The sequence below is a fragment of the Pseudorca crassidens genome, chromosome 12, assembly GCF_039906515.1.
Source record: "Pseudorca crassidens isolate mPseCra1 chromosome 12, mPseCra1.hap1, whole genome shotgun sequence".
In the NCBI taxonomy this organism is placed as follows: Eukaryota; Metazoa; Chordata; class Mammalia; order Artiodactyla; family Delphinidae; genus Pseudorca; species Pseudorca crassidens.
Window position 1 is genome coordinate 45,856,663 of NC_090307.1, and position 12,472 is coordinate 45,869,134.

Here is a 12,472-nt window from a genome sequence, read left to right on the forward strand (position 1 = left end):
TTTCCTGTATAAATAGTGTCCTCCTTCTTATTACTTAGGCTTGAAGCTGAGAAGCCTTAGCTTCTCTTTCTTGTCTGCATAGCACATCCAATTCGTTGCCCCAAACTGCCAAATTTTCTGAGAATTTTAAACACAATTTCATTCATTCATTTTTTTGCATACAGTCATTTAATGCGCTCCCATTTACAGCCATGTAAGGCCTTCCTAATACAGACTGTTTGTGCTCATATGAGAAGGAACAAGCTGAATCAGCTCCTCTTGCATAGGACAAGGCATGGTGTAGTTGTCCCTTACATCCCTACAGGAAACCTGCGCAGAGCTAAGAGGTCAGAGCTGTGGAATTTCTGCTAGTTGCCTGTTTGCTTTTATTTATGTTAGGATACAGGAAGGAGGATGGAGCAAAATGCTGGTTCTTTCACAGTAGACAAATAGTAGGGTGACCTTGCTGAAATATTTGCTTGCACTATTTTTTAGAGTGTGGTTCACCGATCATCTACCTCAGAATCACCCATTGTGTTTGTTAAAATAAAGATCCCTTTGGGACTTCTCTGGTGGTCCAGAGGTTAAGACTCCGTGCTTCCACTGCAGGGGGTGCAGGTTTGATCCCTGGTCAGGGAAATAAGATCCCACAGGCAAAGTGGCCCAAAAAAAAAAAAAAAAAATCCCTTGAATCAGAATCACAGGGATGACAGGTTATTGGGAAGAAGTATGGAAGGCCACACTTTTTAATAAGTTTGCTAGGTCACTTTTACACCCTTTAAATTTTGAGAACCATGAATAGGGATTAGTATCTTGATTTAGGTGATTATTTGGAAGTTTATGAAACTGAAGTATTTAAAGTTTGCTTCTTCATATCAGATACATTATACAAAATGCTAGAAATGTACCAAAGAGTTGAAACACATTAGTTTGTAAAATTCCACAATTTCAGTTGATTAACCATTTCAGAATGAACTCTGCTCCGTGATTCCTGCCAACCACATGGAAGGGAAGTGGAGGCATGGTCTTAAGGTAGAATCATGGGATGAAGACAATCAGTAAACACTAAAAAAAATGAGCTAATTTTGCCACATAAATGCTGCTAACCAATAACATGTATGCAAATTATGTTGCATCTCTTCCCAAAACAAATCAGGTTGTCAAATCTCCAGAGACAAATGGGGCAAGGAGGGTCAGCACCAGGTGCAACAGGTGACTCTGTCCATGAAGTGGCAGATACTTGGCAGTGCTATGCTGTCATGTGGAAGCCGTGTCGGGCAGGGTGACAGGCAGTGCTCACTGGGTAACCATGATGGCTAGGAGCTTCAGAGGGTTTTATGAAACAGGGAAGGGATGTGGTGGAAGAGTCAAGACTTGCAGCTTAAAGAGTGTTCCCATGGGAAGTGGTCCAATTGGAAATTTTCTAAGAACCAAGGACATGAGGTGAACCTACAGGGAATGAGATGTTCTGAAAGCCATCGTTGAAAGGAGAGGGGCGGGGTCAACCTACAGAATTCTGATGCAAAATTACCAGTAAATCAGGTAAAAGGAATTTATCCTGAAAAGGTAGGATAATGGTGCAAAGATTCCACACACATGCAAAGATGTTTATCTCAGTAGTATGAAATATGTGGATAATTGGAGATAAGCTAAACGTCCCATGATAGGAAAGTAAATGGTTTATAATACATTACTGTGATACAAGTTACCATAAATGAGGATAACGGATGTAGTGACCATGGGCACTGACTTTGTAGTCTGAAAGACATGAATCCAAATTGCAACTTTGTTATCACTAACTGAGGAACCTTGGTAAATCATGGGAGCATCAGATTTGTTACATATAAAATGGGGACAAAATAGGAATAAATGATGTAATACATGTAAAGATCCTATCTTTTTAAAAAATTTGTTTATTTGTTTTTGGTTGCCTCGGGTCTTAGTTGCAGCACACGGGGTCTTCATTGAGGCATGCGGGATCTTTTCATTGCTGTGTGGACTCGTCGTTGTGGCACGTGGGCTTCTCTCTAGTTGTGACATGCGGGCTTAGTTGCCCTGTGGCATGTGGGATCTTAGTTCCCGGACCAGGGCTCGAACCCGTGTCCCTTGCGTTGGAAGGCGGATTCTTTACCACTGGACCACGAGGGACGTCCCAAGGATCCTATCTTAGTTCTTGACTCATCAATGAATTAATAAAGATAGCTATTGCTACTATTGTTATGATGATAATGGAATATCATGCAATTATTTTATTTTGAAGGCTATTTAATGAAGAAAAGACAAAATACAGTATTAATGAAAAAGTAGGACAATTCTCTAGTATAATTCCAAATTCATATAAATGTAAGATTCTATGTAATATACTAAAATAGAGTGGTAATCTGCAGATGAAATATTTCTTTATTGTGTTTTTGTGTTTCCATTTTACAATGAGCATTTATTATAAAATTGGGGGAAAATAATAAATGAAATAACAAGAAAAGTTCATAGGTTTTAGATTTTTGGAGATTTATAGACCTGTGAGAAAAAAACCTTTAAATCTTAGCCTTACAACATCAAGGCTACAAGGAACATGTTACATTCACAGTAAATGACTGAATTGAAGCAAAAACAATATTTTATCATCTCATAAGAATTGAGTGCACTCGTGTTTTTCGTCTAAAAATTTTGCATTAGCACACAAATTTTATGATCAGTAAATTTTCATGTGCTGGCTAGACTAAGAAAAAGTAAACAATTTACTAGACGTACCAAATGAAATATTTCAAACAGTATTTGCATGAGTGCAAGGGTGAACCAAATAAATTGTTCATTTTGTAGCAAGCCTAGCTTTCCCTCTTCCTCCTCCCATAGACACAAAGTTAATCTCTGCACAAAGAAGACCTATGGTGAGGACTTCCCTGGTGGCACAGTGGTTAAGAATCCGCCTGCCAATGTAGGAGACGCCGGTTCGAGCCCTGGTCCACGAAGATTCCACATGCTGTGGAGCATCTAAGCCAGTGTGCCACAACTACTGAGCCTGCGCTCTAGAGTCCACGAGCCACAGCTACTGAAGTCCGCGTGCCTAGAACCCAAGCTTCGCAACAAGAGAAGCCACCACAAGGAGAAGCCCGTGTTCCACAACAAAGAGTAGCCCCCGCTCGCCACAACTAGAGAAAATCCACGCGCAGCAGCGAAGACTCAATGCAGCCAAAAATAAATAAATAAAATAAAATTTAAAAAGATTGCTGAGTCTTCATTACCTTTTAAACATTGTAACATTGTGGTCTGGTCTGGAGTCTGTACTTTTTATATATATATAAATTTATTTCTGGCTGCGTTGGGTCTTCGTTGCTGGGAGCGGGCTTTTCTCTGGTTGCAGCCAACGGGGGCTACTCTTTGTTGCAGTGTGTGGGCTTCTCATTGCGGTGGCTTCTCTCCTTGCGGAGCATGGGCTCTAAGCACGCAGGTTTCAGTTGTTGTGGCGCGTGGGCTCAGTAGTTGTGGCTCGCGGGTTCCAGAGTGCAGGCTCAGTAGCTGTGGTGCACTGGCTTAGTTGCTCCAGGGCATGTGGGATCTTCCACGACCAGGGATTGAACCCGTGTTCCCTGCAATGGCAGGCAGATTCTTAACCACTAAGCCACCAGGGAAGTCCCTGGAATCTGTACTTTCTTTTTTTAATTGAAAAATAGGAGTCATTTTCTAATTATTTTAATGTCTCCTTTATGCAAAATTTTCATATAAACATCAGTAATTTAAATTCTTCCTTTTTGCATAATGCATATAGAAATCTTAGAGAATAAATATCATTTAAAAACTTCTAATTAATAAAATTATTTCTAAAACTCTTTATATGGTTCATTGATTGTTCACAGTAAAAGAATTTGGATAGTTTCCTAGAACAGGATTTAACTTGCAGACACAGTTTTGTTTCTTATGGTTATAATTGGGTGCTGTTTCTTCCAACAATAATAATAATTTAAAACCTGCCAATACATCTTAGGTTTAAGCAGGAAAGAAAAAAACAACATTATGGGTTTCAACCATTTTTGGTTTAAACAGATTAATTTATCTCCATAAAGATTTTTTAAGAGAGGGTATATGGGTCCAAAATTCTGAATTTTTATCTCAACATTCTAAAAACTCATCTGCATCTTTAGGAAAATCACATAACTCCTTCTTTGGGTGTATGTTTCTTCAATAAACTGAGGAGTTAAACCAGGTTAAATATCTAGTCACTTTGTTATAATTTTCTATGATTCCATGTTAATCAAATATAAGTGAAGTGGTAATTCAGTCTTAGTATATCATTGATTTCCAAACGTCCTCCAAGTCAAAGAGATTGTATTGCAATGGCTGTGGTGTGTGGGGATGTATGTCAAGGACAGGGCAAAGATAGTTGGATTAGTTTGATGTTAGCTCCATGCCAACACGAAGCTGGTAAGCAGCCCTGATAAAATGTCTTTAACAGATAAATGCACACGTCTATCCCAGAACTCTTCTGATGCTTTGATTTATATAGTTTGTCTGGATATGTGCCTGAAACTCAATTACGTAGGGAAGTTCCCTTTTTCTTTTTTTTTGGCTGCGTTTCTTTAGGAAATCTTCCAATAACATCTTTGGCAATTTTCAGTCTCTTGCAAAACCCTACCACTTTTTCATTGCTTCATTGATCTCATCATTTCCTTCCTTTCTCAACTTCAATTTATTCATTGCTTTAATCTATTCCACTATAACTTTAACTTCTTTTCCTTTCTCTTCTTTTGCTGAGTAATAACTCAGCAAAACCCTATCACTGGATTTGCCAGCTCTTTCATGAATTTTACATGAACCCTGGAACATGGCTCAAGAAAAAACATTTAACCATGTTGTCAGTGCTGACCCACAATTCTGCCCTGTTACCTAAGTTCAGGGTTTTTCAAACAGTGAGATACAGCCAACTGGTTGAAACACAGCCAATTAACTCGAGGGATGGCCACCTGCATTATTAATAAATTAGAAGGCAATGAACAGAAATGGTCAGTGTGTGTTACACATGGGAACAGTAAGTGTTATTCATGAAATTTAAGTTCCAGATTACATGTATGAGCTATGTACCAGTTCACAACATAAAAAATATTTCTTACTATGAATTAGAGCCAACAATTCAAAAGACTGGTCTAGTCAATTTCCTGTTTTACACCTACTCTCTGTTTAAGTCTCTAGACTACCTTCCTTGCTTAACATAACTTTGCAACTGATTTTAATGACAATATAGAAACAGAACTCTCTCATCTTTCCACCACCAACTCTACCAGACTACCAACAACTATACCATGTACTTTGACCTCCATCCTTTATAATGGATGACTTGCTCTGCTCGTATTTAAGGCAACCTCTCCATTAATACACTGGTTCCCATGACCTTTTCCTTCCTCAAGATCTTTGTTCATGAAATTAACCTCTCCTACATCGTCCATAATCTGCTCTTGCCTGGATCATCTCCAATAATAAACAGAAATGCTTAATAGAAATAATAGTTAACATGGATATAGTAGTTTTCTTGTGCCATATTGTAAAAACTTTGCATATGTTAATTATTTTTATGCTCATTCAAGTTAAGAACTATTATTATTCCCACTTTATAGATGAGGAAACTGAGACACAGAAATGTTAAATGACTAGCTCAGGGTAGTGGTACTAGGATATGATAGAATCAGTATCTGACTAGGCAATCTGACTCCAGAATCTACGCTCTTAGCCACCCTGCAATTTGCTTCTGTCATGTGCATAAAACTTGTTTACCTCAAGTTGTCCTTCAGCGTTTGCCTCATTTTCTCCGTCCCTTTTCATAGAAAAACCTACATAACAGAGACCCAAATGATGCTGTTGCAGAAGGCTTTGAGTCCCATAGGACAACCCTTCAACACCCCACCCAATTTTCACATAGCTGAGGCTGACAGCTCCACACACCTGCCAGTGTCCACCTGGAGCACCTGCTTCAGCATCTCTCAGTCTTGTGTGTAGATGGAGCCCAGAAAGTCAGAGGAGTGACTGCTCCTCAGGGCCCACCCTCACCGTAAAGGGAAGAGAAGTCAGTGGACATGTGCTCCAGATTCCTGTTTGTTAAGGTGACCCTCCAACGGTTCCTTGCCTTTTGGTGTCCATGATTTTGAGTAATCTCCTCCTCTGGAATGAGGGCCGGGCCTCATTGACTAGAAGGCAGGGCAGGACTTCTATTGACTAGAAGCAAGTCTATTGACTAGACTTGCTTCTAGTCAATAGAACATGGCAAAGGTAATGGGATGAGACTTCACCCACAGAGCGTATGATTACGCTATATAACATCCCATTTTAGTGGACCGGGGAAAGAGCTTCTTCTTGCTGACTTGCAATAAGCAGCCGTATTAAGCAAGCCTATGTGACAAAGAACTGGCGTGACCTCTAGAAACTGCTGGTGGCTTGTAGGACTTAATGCTGCCCACCATCCATCCAACAGCCACAAAAAGCAGGCCATTTGTTACACAGCCATAAAGAAACCTGCCAAGAATCAGCATGAGCTTGAAAGTGGATCCTTCCCCACCTGAGCCTCTGGATGAAAATGCAGCCCAGCCGACACCTCGGTTGCAGCCTGGTGAGAATAAAGCAGAGCACCCAGCTAAGGCATGTCCAAATATTTGACACACAAAAACTATGGATAATACATGTGTGTTGTTTTAAGCCTCTAAGTTTGTGGTAGCTTAGAATTGCCTGGTCACGTACTCTCTTTCCAGAATACAACTCTGAAGTGCAGTAGACCTCCTTTCTCAGAGTGCGACAAATGGGACTGAGCCCACAGCATTAATCAAGTCAATAACACAACTTTTAGTGACTTTTATATTTTCCCAGTCTCTGATTCTGCCTCCAGGATTATCTCCCAGTAGACTGGCTTCTCTCACATCTGTTTTTCAGGCTTTGTTTCCAGGTGGACCAAAGTGTGACAGGTGCAAGGAAGCGAAGATCTGAGAGTCGCTTTTGTCTCTATTTCCTCATCACCTCGCCTAGTCCATGTGCAGCTCTGCAATCGTACCTTCATCACCACCACTCCAAGGAAACTCACTTTCCTGTCATCACCAATGGCTTAGTCATGTCCAATCCAATGACTTGTTTTTAGCCTTAATCTTACTTGACTTTTCAAAAGCTTATGTCACAGTTAATTACTTCCTTCTTGGTGACAAACTGTCTTCCCTTGGCTTATGGAACACCATGTTCACAGATCATTCCATTCCTCCTTAGTCTCTGGCCACTCCTCCTTAGTCTAGGAGAAGCTGTTTCCTTTTTCCTTCCTGACTCTTGGAGTAACTAAGGGATTTATCTTCACTCATTCCCTAGATTTTCTTTCACTCTCAAAGTTTTAAATAATACATCTTAGCTTGGGTATGTAATAGATATCTCAAACTTTACATGTCCAAATAAAACCCTTCATGTCTTAAGCCAAACCAGTTCCTCTCCCAATTTCCTTCCTTCATTCAGTCATTGTGTTCACACTGCTGCTTAGTACAAAGCCCTTGGTAGGCACCCTTGAATCTTCTCTTTCTCTCACATCCCATCTCCAATCTATCAACCAGTCCTATGAGGTTTAACTTCAAGTTATACCACAAATCCAAACTCCATCACTAGTTGCGTCACTGACTTTCATAGGTCAAACCATCATCACCTTCGGCCTGAACTGCTACATCTGCCAGTGTTGTCCTCTATAATCTCTTTCCTTGCAGCAGCCATAAGTGATTAATAAAATATATACATCAGATCACGCCTTCCTCCCCCACCACCACCCAAAAGCCTTTCTATGCCTTTTTATGAGCAGATGAAATTAAAATAAAACCTAAACTCATTAACGGGGCCCATGAGTTTTTTTAAATCTCTGTTGCTTCTTTTTATTGCTTTATATGCTAGTAGCCTTCACTCCACTCCAACACTTGTTGGCTTCTCTCTGTTCTCTGAACAGACAAGCTTGTTCTTGATTTCCAGGGCTTTTATACTTGGTATTCTCTCAGGCTGGGATGCTTTCCCTCCAGATCATTTGTCTCCTCTATCATTCAGATCTCCAAGTTCACACCTCAGTACATCTTTCCAGATGACCCCTATAAAATACCCATTTCTCAGGATATTTAAACTAGCTTGGGTGTCAGGACTGTTTGGTTTTCCTAAAAGAGGTGTGGCAGAAAACTTGTGGTTTCAGGAAGCATGCCTTCACCACTGTCAATTATATGTGTCTTGAGAACATTTTTATTGTCCCAGTTGAGAGTGTGGAATGGAAAGATGAAAAAGTAGGTAAAGCATGAGCTAAAGGAAGAGATTTTTAAAAACCAAAATGAAAAACAAGACCCATAACATCTAGGTAGAGATGAACAGAGCTATCTGAAAGGGAAGCGTGATTTTGTTTCAAGACTGGCATTAGTCCCTGAGAAATAAGATATTGTATTTCAGTACTTAGTATGAAGGCAATGGAAACACCAATCTCTGTCCTGTGTTTACTGTGTCATGATGCTAAAAGTCTTACATGATAGCTTTGGTTATCTAAGTGGAAAGAACACCAAAACAATACCTGATTTTTTTTTCCTTTTTGCCAATAGCTGTGGACATCAAAATAAATCGTGAGAATTGTGTCAATTGTAAGCAGAGGGAAGTCTTAATAATATAGACAGTTTATCTGGAAACCATTTAAAAGACCCAGACCCAAGAGTTACAATAAATATTCTTGCACTTGAGATAGGAAAGTGGAACCATTAGAATCTTTTTAGCCATTAATATTTCACCGAGGATAGGAAACATCTAGACCTAAATGGGTGTGTGGAAGAAATACTCCCTTGATATATATTTCTCCTGTAATTTACTGAAATCTAGGGAAAGACTTTGAAAGTAAGAATAAACGAATACAGGTAACAACAGTCCAGGTAATAAACGAACTGGAAACCACAGTACATTTCATCATGCCCACCATGAAAGGACTTGATGAAGTACACAAAAGCAGACCTAAGCCTTTCTTGTAAAGTATTGATTAAATAGATTATATAAATGCTACAAAGAGGGCTAAAAAATGGGAAAAGGAGATTTACATCTAAATCAAAATGAAACATTTAAAAAAAATTTAAGAATCTGCATCTTAGAAAAACCCAAAGGCCTGAATTCTTCCAACGTCAATTTCATCATTTCCTGGGTTTTGTATCTGTCATATTTCAGAGTGAGTAAAGAACTTCCACATTCCTAGTGGTGCCTGTACTACTGGTTAAACAACCACATTTTGAGAACTGCTCATCTAGAGCAAGAATCTCATTTCTGATCTGTACAGTAGAATACTCTGGGAAGCTTTTAAATAAAACACTTAAGAGAGCCCCTCCTTCGGAGAATCCGATGTAATTGATCTGAGGGGGGGCCTGAATGTTGGTGTTTATTAAAAGCTCCCCGGGAGATATCAATACGCAGTGAGAGTTACGAACTACTGCTCCTGGTGGTGATATTCCTAAATTTGTAGTCAGTCCTGGACCCACTGCAGCCTTCCCAAACTTTTTTTGTTTTATTTTGTTTTGTTTTGTTGCGGTACGCGGACCTCTCACTGTGTGGCCTCTCCCGTTGCGGAGCACAGGCTCCGGACGCGCAGGCTCAGCGCCCATGGCTCACGGGCCCAGCCGCTCCGCGGCATGTGGGATCTTCCCGGACCAGGGCACGAACCCGTGTCCCCTGCATCGGCAGGCGGACTCTCAACCACTGCGCCACCAGGGAAGCGCCCTTCCCAAACTTTTGAGTCAATTACAGAACTGGGACATTCTCCTCCATAACTATAAATTTTACCTTGGCATCCAAAGAGAAATTTAAAAAATGTTTTGTGGTCCAAAAGCTTAGACAATAACGTTTTCTAGAAGATACCCTTGCCTCCATCTTCCTACTTGTAAATCCAACCTGTGAAACACAAGATTTTAACAGCTCCTGTGACTCTGGAACCACTTTTGTAATGAATTAGCCAATATAAAGATGAAAAGGAAGAGGAGGAAGAGGAAGGAGGAGGACTTGAATTACATTTTCAACAAATAAAATTCTATTTAAAATGTACGAAATTTGAATTTATATTTAAATAATTTGTATATTTATTACACATAAATAATTTAATTTTAAAAATATGTAGTAAATATTGTCACAAAACAGTAATGAGGAGACAGACGATGCAATTGTACTTAACATGGCCAATAAGCACTTGAAAATTTGCTCAACATCATTAGTCATCAGGGGAAAGCAAATTTAAAACATAAGATATCACGTCATCAGTGAAATGCAAATGAAAGCCACAATGAGACACCCATAGTGGTAAAATTATAAGACTGACAAAAATGTGTTGGCAAGGGGGCTTCCGTTGTGGCGCAGTGGTTGAGAGTCAGCCTGCCGATGCAGGGGACACGGGTTCGTGCCCCGGTCCGGGAGGATCCCACATGCCGTGGAGCGGCTGGGCCCGTGAGCCATGGGCGCTGAGCCTGCGCGTCCGGAGCCTGTGCTCTGCAGCGGGAGAGGCCACAACAGTGAGAGGCCCGTGTACCGCAAACAAACAAACAAACAAAAAATGTGTTGGCAAGGATGTAAAACAACTGGAACTCATATATATTGATATATGCTGGTGGGGAATTGGTCAGGCAGTTTGAATGAAAGTGAAGTATAGCCTTATCCTATGCCCTATGTCCTAGTTATTCTACTACTAGGGATATATGGGGGAGAAAAGAAACTCTATGCGCACAAAAAGACTTGCACATGTTCATAGCAGCTTTATTCATAACAGCTAAAATGTGGAAACAACACAAAAGAGAAGAATTAAACACACAGTGGTGTACAGACAATGCAATAGTACTCAGTAATAAAAGGGACAAGGTACTGACACACTCAACAACAATGTTGAATGAAAGACATCGACACAAAAGCATACATTCTAGGGGGCTGTCAGCCCCTAAGATGGTGTCCAATGATCTCTGCCTTCTGGTGTTCGTGCCCTTGTGTAATCGCCATCCCTTGACTTTGGAGTGTTTCTAGTGACTTACTTCTAGCCAACAGAATTAGGCAGAGGTGACAGAATCTCACTTCTGATGTTGTGTTACAAGAAGACTGTGGCTTCCATTCTGGGCACCTTATCTTTCTGGTTTGTTCTGAGGGAAGCCAGGTAGCCATGGTGTGGGCTGCCCTAGAGAGGCCCATGTGGCAAGGAACTGATGTCTCAGCCAACATTTATCAAGGAAAGCCTGCCGAAAGTCATGTACAGGAACTTAAAAACAGATCCAGTGGAACCTTGATATGACTGTAGCCTCAGCTTCACACCTTGACTGCAACCTGAGCTAGAGACAGCCAGCTAAGCCTGAATTCCACAGAAACTGTGAGATAACAAGTCCTAGTTGTTTTAACCCACTAAGCTGTGGAATAATGCAAAAGTGATGTCCAATAGATAAAAAGTGATGCTGTAATAGATAACTAAGTTAGTGTGCAATTCCATTTATGTGAAATTCTAAGGAAGCCAAAACTACTCCTTAGTGACAGAAAGCAGAACAGTGGTTGCCTCAGGGTGGGGGTATTGACTAGGGTGAAGGAAATGTTCTCTATCTTGATTTGAATGAAGGTAACACTATGTATTTATATATAGATAAATAATTGGGTCGGCCAAAAAGTTCGTTCGGGTTTTTCGTAAGATGTTACTGAAAAGCCCTAACGAACGTTTTGGCCAACCATATATATATTTATGTATATATTTGTCAAAACTTATTGAAGGAAAAAAAAGCTTATTGAAGTGTATGCTTAAGGTCTATGAAATTTACTCTATGTAATCCAGATGTAAAAGGAAAAATCTTTTCTAAAATTTTACATTTTTACAAGATGGAGAGGCCAGAGATTTAAAAACTACCTACCCCAGGGCAATTATGTCAAACAAGTTAACAGGCAATTTAAAAATTCAGTTAGAATCTCTAGACAGATGGGGTTAGAGTACCCAGGTCAGGCTGACTGGGATCCCTGTTACATTTGGAGGGGAAGGGAAGGAAAAAGCTAGAGGGCCTTGGACAAACTTGGGAAAAATAAAAAAACCTGGCATATTCCTTGCTAAATGCCATGATAGAGTATGCCCTTCTCCTTTGAACAGATGAGTCTGGAAAACTATTGCTGAGAGAGCCCAATAGAGCAAGGCTCAGGCCACCTATTCTCAGGGAATACTTTGTATACTATGATAAATGAATGTGGCAGAAAATAAGATGTCTTTATGTTACATTATGTCATGAGAACATGTGTGTCCTTATCACTTTTCAGTATCTCTCTGAAGAGAGGAAACCTTATTCTCGGTGTGCCAAATGAGAAAGGAAAAGTTGATATTGGATGGCATTGGTGTCAATTATCTTGGGACTATTACAGAAAGGCAGGTCACCATAAGGGGAAAGATGTCATAGTTACATCCACAGCGCTTGTCCATTCCAATTTCGTTTTGTCCACCCTTCCTAGGATAAGACAAATGGGGAGGGGCAGTGGGCTCCAGTCT